Source organism: Dendropsophus ebraccatus, chromosome 7 (assembly GCF_027789765.1).
Source record: "Dendropsophus ebraccatus isolate aDenEbr1 chromosome 7, aDenEbr1.pat, whole genome shotgun sequence".
NCBI classification, from domain to species: Eukaryota; Metazoa; Chordata; class Amphibia; order Anura; family Hylidae; genus Dendropsophus; species Dendropsophus ebraccatus.
This window is the reverse complement of record NC_091460.1, coordinates 112668410-112677361: the sequence shown is the minus strand read 5'-3', so window position 1 is coordinate 112677361 and position 8952 is coordinate 112668410. Positions and strand designations below refer to the sequence as shown.

Sequence of the window (8952 nt, the reverse complement as noted above, 5' to 3'; positions counted from 1 at the left end):
GTCACACCTTGCAGACTTTACTGCACCAAGCAGCAGAATTACTATAATTTAGGAGCCCAAAGGAGGGAAAAGGGAAGGAAGTTGCTGGATAAGTGCGGAGCCTGAGATGTTTGTCTGGCAGGTTCTGAGGAGACGAATTGTAGCTGCAAGAAATCATCATGGTGGTTCGGTTGGAGAGGAAAAGGAAAATGGTGCCGCAGATCAAAGAGAACGTCACCTGTGAGTCCCTGTATGATGATTCTGTAATCGGTTGAACATTATCTCTTAGGGGTGCAACACTGATCTATGCCATAATACACACCCTGCTTCTTCCTAACAACCCGAATCCTGATAAAAGCCCTCCTTCCTTCTCCAGAGCTGAATTGAGGTCGCAGGGGGGCGCTTTTATCAAGATTCGCCCTGTTGCCAAAATGATCTAGAAACTGCCCTGCTGGGGACATCTATTTAAGGAAAAGATTACCTACCTACTACTTAATGGGAGGATTACCTACCTAATGAGTGCATTACCTATACAATGGGGGAATGTACCAAATGAGTTAGATTGCGTATCTAATGAAACGTACCCTACCTACTGGGGGCTACCTAATGGCAGGTTTCTATCTACTGGGGAATCTACCTAATTGAAGAAGGGTTACTTAATGGGGGGACCAAATGGGGCATTACCTACCTACTACATCTAATAGAGGGAGATTACCTATTTGGGGCTTCTACTTATGGGGGGGGGGGAGTTGCCCTTCAACCCAATTTTACCCAACCCTTCTACTATGTAGGGCAACAAAGGAGGCATTATTTAGGGCACTTAGGGTAGGACAAAGGTGGGGAATGTGCTGGAAAACTGCAGGGCGTAAGATGTTTGTCTATAGAAGCCTTTATAGTGGTCGGAGACAGATAGAGAAGAAAAGGAAAAGAATGACTACAAGAAGACAACCCTAGTCAGTCACTGGATGTAACTGCAATATAACCTCTCATACTGACTCCAGAGTCTGTGTAGAGCTGGGACCATTGCTACATGGGCACTCTATGTAAACAGTTTGTGCCACTTTAAAAATGTAGTTCATTTATAGAATGTCTATCAAGGTATAGCCAAGAATTAGACACTATGGGGGAAATTTGTTACTGCTGTATCACAAGATGGTCTTAAAGGGGTAAGCTTATTTTACGGGCAGCTCTGCCACCAGGAGTGTGACAGCATGGTACTGTTCCAGTGCTGGCATTTTGTGCCGGGACGTTAGCTGCAGTTGGCGTCTCTTGTTCCTGGCTGTGCTGCCCACCCCTTCAGACACAGCGATTTTGTGCTGCACTGTTGCAACAAGCGAGGGTAGAGCCGACAGAGCAGATCCATTGGCTCTGCCTCCCCTGTGACGTTCACAGTTAGGTCACATGATATTCCTGGACACGCTTTGTATTCAGGAATATCATATGACCTAGCAAGAGTTTTTGTCTGTATTTTAGCCACAGCGGCATGCAACCTGCACAGTGTGAACAGAGGTACTGGAGAGCTAGCCATTTTTGCTTTTTATGCCTCTTTGACATGTTAAAAGGTTTTTTTATTAAACAGTGACATTTTAAAGAATTTTTGGTGTTTTTTTCCCTCTAATTTTCCATTATTCTATATCTATATCATAAAAATCAAAGTCTGTCTGTCTGTCTGTCTGTCTGTCCTCTATAGACTTCCAAACGCCTGAACCGTTTGACCCCAAATTTGGCACACAGATACATTGGGTGCCCGGGAAGGTTATTGCGAAGGTCCCGTCCCCGCCAGATGTACAGGAGGGGAGGGGGAGGGGAAAGAGAGGCGCCCCATAGAGATGAATTGGAAAATCTCACTGCAAACACAGGTGATATAATTAGCTGCAGCAGACACGGCAGTTGGAGCCTTAGCAACCAATAGGATTACTGCTTTCATTTTCACAGGGAGCAATGGTTGCTAGGGAAGCTGCCTCACAACATCCACAGTAATAACTGGTAGACCCCCTACTCCATCTATACAGTACATGTATATACAGGACCCCCTACTCCATCTATACAGTACATGTATACAGGACCCCCTACTCCATCTATACAGTACATGTATATACAGGGCCCCCTACTCCATCTATACAGTACATGTATATACAGGACCCCCTACTCCATCTATACAGTACATGTATATACAGGACCCCCTACTCCATCTATACAGTACATGTATATACAGGACCCCCTACTCCATCTATACAGTACATGTATATACAGGACCCCCTACTCCATCTATACAGTACATGTATATACAGGGCCCCCTACTCCATCTATACATTACATGTATATACAGGAGCCCCTACTCCATCTATACAGTACATGTATATACAGGACCCCCTACTCCATCTATACAGTACATGTATATACAGGACCCCCTACTCCATCTATACAGTACATGTATATACAGGACCCCCTACTCCATCTATACAGTACATGTATATACAGGACCCCCTACTCCATCTATACAGTACATGTATATACAGGGCCCCCTACTCCATCTATACAGTACATGTATATACAGGACCCCCTACTCCATCTATACAGTACATGTATATACAGGGCCCCCTACTCCATCTATACAGTACATGTATATACAGGACCCCCTACTCCATCTATACAGTACATGTATATACAGGGCCCCCTACTCCATCTATACAGTACATGTATATACAGGGCCCCCTACTTCATCTATACAGTACATGTATATACAGGACCCCCTACTCTATCTATACAGTACATGTATATACAGGACCCCCTACTCCATCTATACAGTACATGTATATACAGGACCCCCTACTCCATCCATACAGTACATGTATATACAGGGCCCCCTACTCCATCTATACAGTACATGTATATACAGGGCCCCCTACTCCATCTATACAGTACATGTATATACACAAACCCCTACTCCATCTATACAGTACATGTATATACAGGGCACAAAAGGTATACCAAACTGTGACTGGGTAACACTGCTACACCAGACCTGACCAATACCGCCATACTGTGCTGGATAACACTGTCATACCAGACCTGACCAATACTGCCATACTGTGACTGGATAACACTGCCAGACCTGACCAATACCGCCATACTGTGACTAGATAACACCTCCATACCAGACCTGACCAATACCGCCATACTGTGACTGGGTAACACCGCCACACCAGACCTGACCAATACCGCCATACTGTGACTGGATAACACTGCCACGCCAGACCTGACCAATACCGCCATACTGTGACTGGATAACACTACCATACCAGACCTGACCAATACCGCCATACTGTGACTGGATAAAACTGTCATACCAGACCTTACCAATACCGCCATACTGTGACTGGATAACACTGTCATATAAGACCTGACCAATACCGCCATACTGTGAATGGATAACACCGCCATACCAGACCTGACCAATACCGCTATACTGTGCTGGATAACACTGTCATACCAGACCTGACCAATACCGCCATACTGTGACTGGATAACACTGCCATACCAGACCTGACCAATACCGCTATACTGTGCTGGATAACACTGTCATACCAGACCTGATCAATACCGCCATACTGTGACTAGATAACACTGCCATACCAGACCTGACCAATACCGGCAAACTGTGACTGGGTAACACCGCCACACCAGTCCTGACCAATACCACCATACTGTGACTGGATAACACCATCATATCAGACCTGACCAATACTGCCATACTGTGACTGGATAACACCGCTATACCAGACCAGACCAATACCACCATACCGTGACTGGATAACACCGCCACACCAGACCTGACCAATACCGCGATACTGTGACTGGATAACACCCCCATACCAGACATGACCAATACCGACACACTGTGACTGAATAACACTGCCATACGGGTAAATACAACCCTGCAGGTATACAGGACACTACAGGTATACAGGACCCCAAAACTATACACTACAAGTGCACGGGACCTCCACAAAACTATATACTACAGGTATACAGGACCCCAAACTTTACACTACAGGTACACAGGACCCCAAAACTATATACTACAGGTATACAGGACCTCCACCAACTATATACTTCAGGTATACAGGACCTCCACCAACTATATACTACAGGTATACAGGACCCCAAACTATACACTACAGGTATACAGGACCCCAAAATTATACACTACAGGTATACAGGAACTCCACCAACTATATACTACAGGTATATAGGACCCCAAATTATACACTACAGGTATACAGGACCTCAAAACCATACACTACAGGTATACAGGACCTACACCAACTCTATAATACAGGTATACAGCACCTTCACCAACTCTATACTACAAGTATACAGGACCCCAAATATACTACAGGTATACAGGAACTCCACCAGCTATATACTACAGGTATATAGGACCCCAAACTATACACTACAGGTATACAGGACCTCCACCAACTCTATACTATAGTTATACAGGACCCTCAAACTATTTACTACAGGTATACAGAACCCCCAAACTATATACTACAGGTATACAAGACCTCCACCAATTATACACTACAGGTATCCAGGACCCTCAAACTATAAACTACAGGTATACAAGACCTCCACCAACTATACATTACAGGTATACAGCACCAACTATATACTACAGGTATACAGGACCCCAAAACTATACAGTACAGGTATACAGGACCTTCACCAACTGTACACTGCAGGTATACAGGACCTCCCTCAACTATACACTATAGGTATACAGCCCCCCCAACTATGCACTACAGATATGCGAGACCCCTAAAAACTATACATTGTGGGTATACAGAACCCCTCCAACTATGCACTACAGGTATACACTAATTCCACTGATTAACTCAGATGAAACAATACCTTTAGCTTGGCCTCCTGGGCACCTTAGAACAAATCTAATTAACACACTGACACTTTATACCCGGGCAGCGCCGGGTACATTTTCTAGTATAATTTAAAATAATCGTAAAATCTTGTAGTTCTTATACTCACTACTATGCCTAAAATTAGGGTGAGACTTCCTGTTCTGTGGTGATAACAAGATGTCTGCTGGAAAGTGATGGGTACAGCATAAAGGACCCCTTACACTTTATCCTAATGTTTGGACATCAGTATAAATCATACATTGGAGTCTCCCCAGACTCGCTCATGATGGAATTTCACTGCCTGATCCTTTTGTTCTCAGAGAGATAGGCTACTGCCAGAGAAGTGTGGTTTAGGAATAGGCCCTACCTCCCTATGGAGAACACAGGTTGTGCTAAACGGTTATGTGTATGGGGAGGGCAGGAGAGATAACTGTTGGCCCAATGATTATTAAGGCTAGGTTTAGACTATGTAACTGTGCGGCTGTAATTGTGCGGCGGTATTTTTGGTGGTTCATGCGTACGCTGGAAAAGTATAGGATATACGGCTGCACAGTGCACACTATGTCTGAATCTACGGCCCGATCGTAAACGGACCTGTAAAAAATGAACAAGACCATTGTTTGCGGCTGGAAACGCGGCCGTGGATTGACAGGCGGTCCGTACGGAGTACTTCAAAAATAGCCGGCAATGATGCCGAATGCCGATGCCTCTAATAGTTAATATATTAAATTAATAAAACACATTTTCTTTGTAATAAAGTCCCTTTCGTTGGTCAATAATTTAATTCTAACGAATCCATCATTTTGCAATTAAATATACTGTTAAAATAAATATATATATAAATAAATGTATATATATATATATTTATTTTTTGACAGTATATTTAATTGCACAATGATGGATTCGTTAGAATTAAATTATTGAACAACGAAACTGAATTTATTTCATCGAAAATGTGTTTTATTAATTAAATATTAATTAGTACAGGAAGCTCCATAAGCCGTTAATTCATATTGCTGGCAAAAGAGCATTCTGTACTAATCATCACTTTACTTTAATGAAAACATCAAATGTTTCTTCTAATTATGTTATCACAATAGCATTATTAGAAGAAACATTTAGAATTATATGTGCACTCAGCTGATTGGCTGATTGGCTGAGCGCACATATAATTAGCGGGTCCGCAGCACAGTGACTTCATTGTGCTGCGGACCAGCGAAGAGACAACATCGGGGTGAGTATAGAGCTCTCCCCACCCCCTCCCCAGCACTGCACCCCTCCCAGCAAGGAAGGGGGGGTCAGTTAACCCCTTCCTTGCTGGGATGGGTGCAGTCTGACATCAGTCTGGCCCCCAAGGGGTTAAGGGGGATGCAATACATCCTCCCTTAACCCCTTGGGGGCCAGACTGTAAGCAGCGATCTGTAAAGATGCTGCATACTGTAAGGTGCACAACACCGCTCACAATGATGGGTGTTGTGCTCCTGTTTGTGTGTTTTTTGTGTGTTTCTCCCTTTTTGTTTTTCAGATATCGGTATCCTGGGGATTACGTCGGATTCCGTGGACTACGTCGATGACCAGCGTTTTTTTTTTTGTTTTTTTTTTCAATAAAATGGTCAATGAGGGGTGTGGGGGTGTTTTTATTTGAATAAAAATTTTTTTTTACTTGTGTCTTGTCTTTATTTCTTTACTTTATAGACTTAGTAGTGGAAGCCGTCTAATAGACGGAATCCATTACTAAGTTGGGGCCTAGTGTTAGCCGGTATAAAATGGCTAACACTAACCCCCTATTATTACCCCAGTACCCAATGCCACCAGGGGTACTGGGAAGAGCCGGGTGCCAGTGGTCCCGGAGCATCAAAATTGGCGCTCCTGGACCGGGCGGCAGCAGGCTGGTAAGATTTAGGCTGGGGAGGGCCTAAACCAATGGCTCTTCCCACCCTGGTGTTACCAGGCTGCTGTCGTTTGGTTTTTAACCCGGCTGGTTATAAAAATAGGGGGGACCCTATGCGGGGTTTTTTAAAATAAATAGTTAAAAAAAAACTAGATAAGACACAAGTAAAAAAAAAATTTTATTCAAATAAAAACACCCCCACACCCCTCATTGACCATTTTATTAAAAAAAAAAAAAAAAAACGCTGGTCATCGACGTAGTCCACGGAATCCGACGTAATCCCCAGGATACCGATATCTGAAAAACAAAAAGGGAGAAACACACAAAAAACACACAAACAGGAGCACAACACCCATCATTGTGAGCGGTGTTGTGCACCTTACAGTATGCAGCATCTTTACAGATCGCTGCTTACAGTCTGGCCCCCAAGGGGTTAAGGGAGGATGTATTGCATCCCCCTTAACCCCTTGGGGGCCAGACTGATGTCAGACTGCACCCATCCCAGCAAGGAAGGGGTTAACTGACCCCCCCTTCCTTGCTGGGAGGGGTGCAGTGCTGGGGAGGGGGTGGGGAGAGCTCTATACTCACCCTGATGTGTCCTCTTCGCTGGTCCGCAGCACAATGAAGTCACTGTGCTGCGGACCGGCTCATTATATGTGCGCTCAGCGGATCAGCCAATCAGCTGAGCGCACATATAATTCTAAATGTTTCTTCTAATAATGCTATTGTGATAACATAATTAGAAGAAACATTTGATGTTTTCATTAAAGTAAAGTGATGATTAGTACAGAAAGATCTATTGCCGGGAATATGAATTAACGGCTTATGGAGCTTCCTGTACTAATTAATATTTAATTAATAAAGCACATTTTCGATGAAATAAATTCAGTTTCGTTGTTCAATAATTTAATTCTAACGAATCCATCATTGTGCAATTAAATATACTGTCAAAAAATAAATATATATATATAAATATACATTTATTTATATATATATATTTATTTTAACAGTATATTTAATTGCAAAATGATGGATTAGTTTAAATTTAATTATTGAACAACGAAGGGCACTTTATTACAACGAAAATGTGTTTTATTATTTTAATAGATTAACCATGAGAGACATCGGCATTACTGCAGAGGATCGCAAACCCCGGTAATAGCAATTCATGTAAACTGTGTTCCAGAGGTGTTTGCATCACTTTCTTAAGATTTTATTTGTTATTTTTAGTTGAACCAGATTTCCAAGTAAATGACCGTATGTTTTGAGCCGCATGTCTATTTTTTCCCACGGCCGTAGTTTCATCCGCACATTTACAGCAGCATAAAAAATACAGCCGCACAGTTACATAGTGTGAACCTAGCCCCCAGGTGTATGGCCACCTTTACAATGAATGGTGAAACCAATAGATAAAATCATTATAAGACATTAGCAGCTCCCTGTGGGGTGACCTCTTCAAAGGTCACAGAGTACGCTCATAAATGTTCAACATTCATCTCAATAACACAGGTCCTGTCTGTTGTTGTCTGTGTCTATGAGGCTTGCTGTAAAGCATATCACTAAACGCTGTTAAAAACAGCTCAGGTATCGCTTCTCAGCCTTTTGGCTAAGATTAAGTGCAGTATCTGTTCTTATCAGTTTAACAGCTGATATGTCCCCTATCTGGGGACCATATATTAAAAGGATTTTTAGAACAGGGAGATGGAAAAAGAGCTTATGGCCCTATTCCACGGAACGATTATCGTTCATTTTCGGACGATATCGACCGCTACGGACGATAATCGTTCCGTGGAATAGAGTGCAACGATCAGCCGACATCGTTCATGTCGGCTGATCGTTGCAGTCGCTTGTTTTTCAACATGTTGAAAAACAAGCGACTGATATAGCAGCGATCTGCTGCCGTCGCTCCGCTGAATAGGAGCATCGGCAGCAGACGCTGCTATATCCTATGGGCTGCCCGGACGATCAGCGATCCTCCGAGCAGCCCCCCCGCAGCTCCCCGCCGCCCCTCCCGCACTCACCCGCTCGCTGCCGCCGCGTTGAATAGCGGCGGCAGCGAGCGGCGAACGAGGAGCAAACGAGCGCTAATAGCGCTCGTTTGCTCCTCTAAAACGGCCCGTGGAATAGGGCCATTACTCTGTCCTTTACAGGCATTGACCT

The 8952-nt window shown here is 43.6% G+C and overlaps 1 non-coding gene across 1 annotated transcript; it reads left to right on the top strand.

The window, feature by feature from the left end:
- Positions 1-8378: 8378 nt before the first annotated feature.
- On the top strand, positions 8379-8563 carry LOC138797973 (U2 spliceosomal RNA). The gene has a single exon (XR_011364057.1). It is a non-coding gene; the product is annotated as a U2 spliceosomal RNA (small nuclear RNA).
- The last annotated feature ends 389 nt before the right edge of the window (positions 8564-8952 follow it).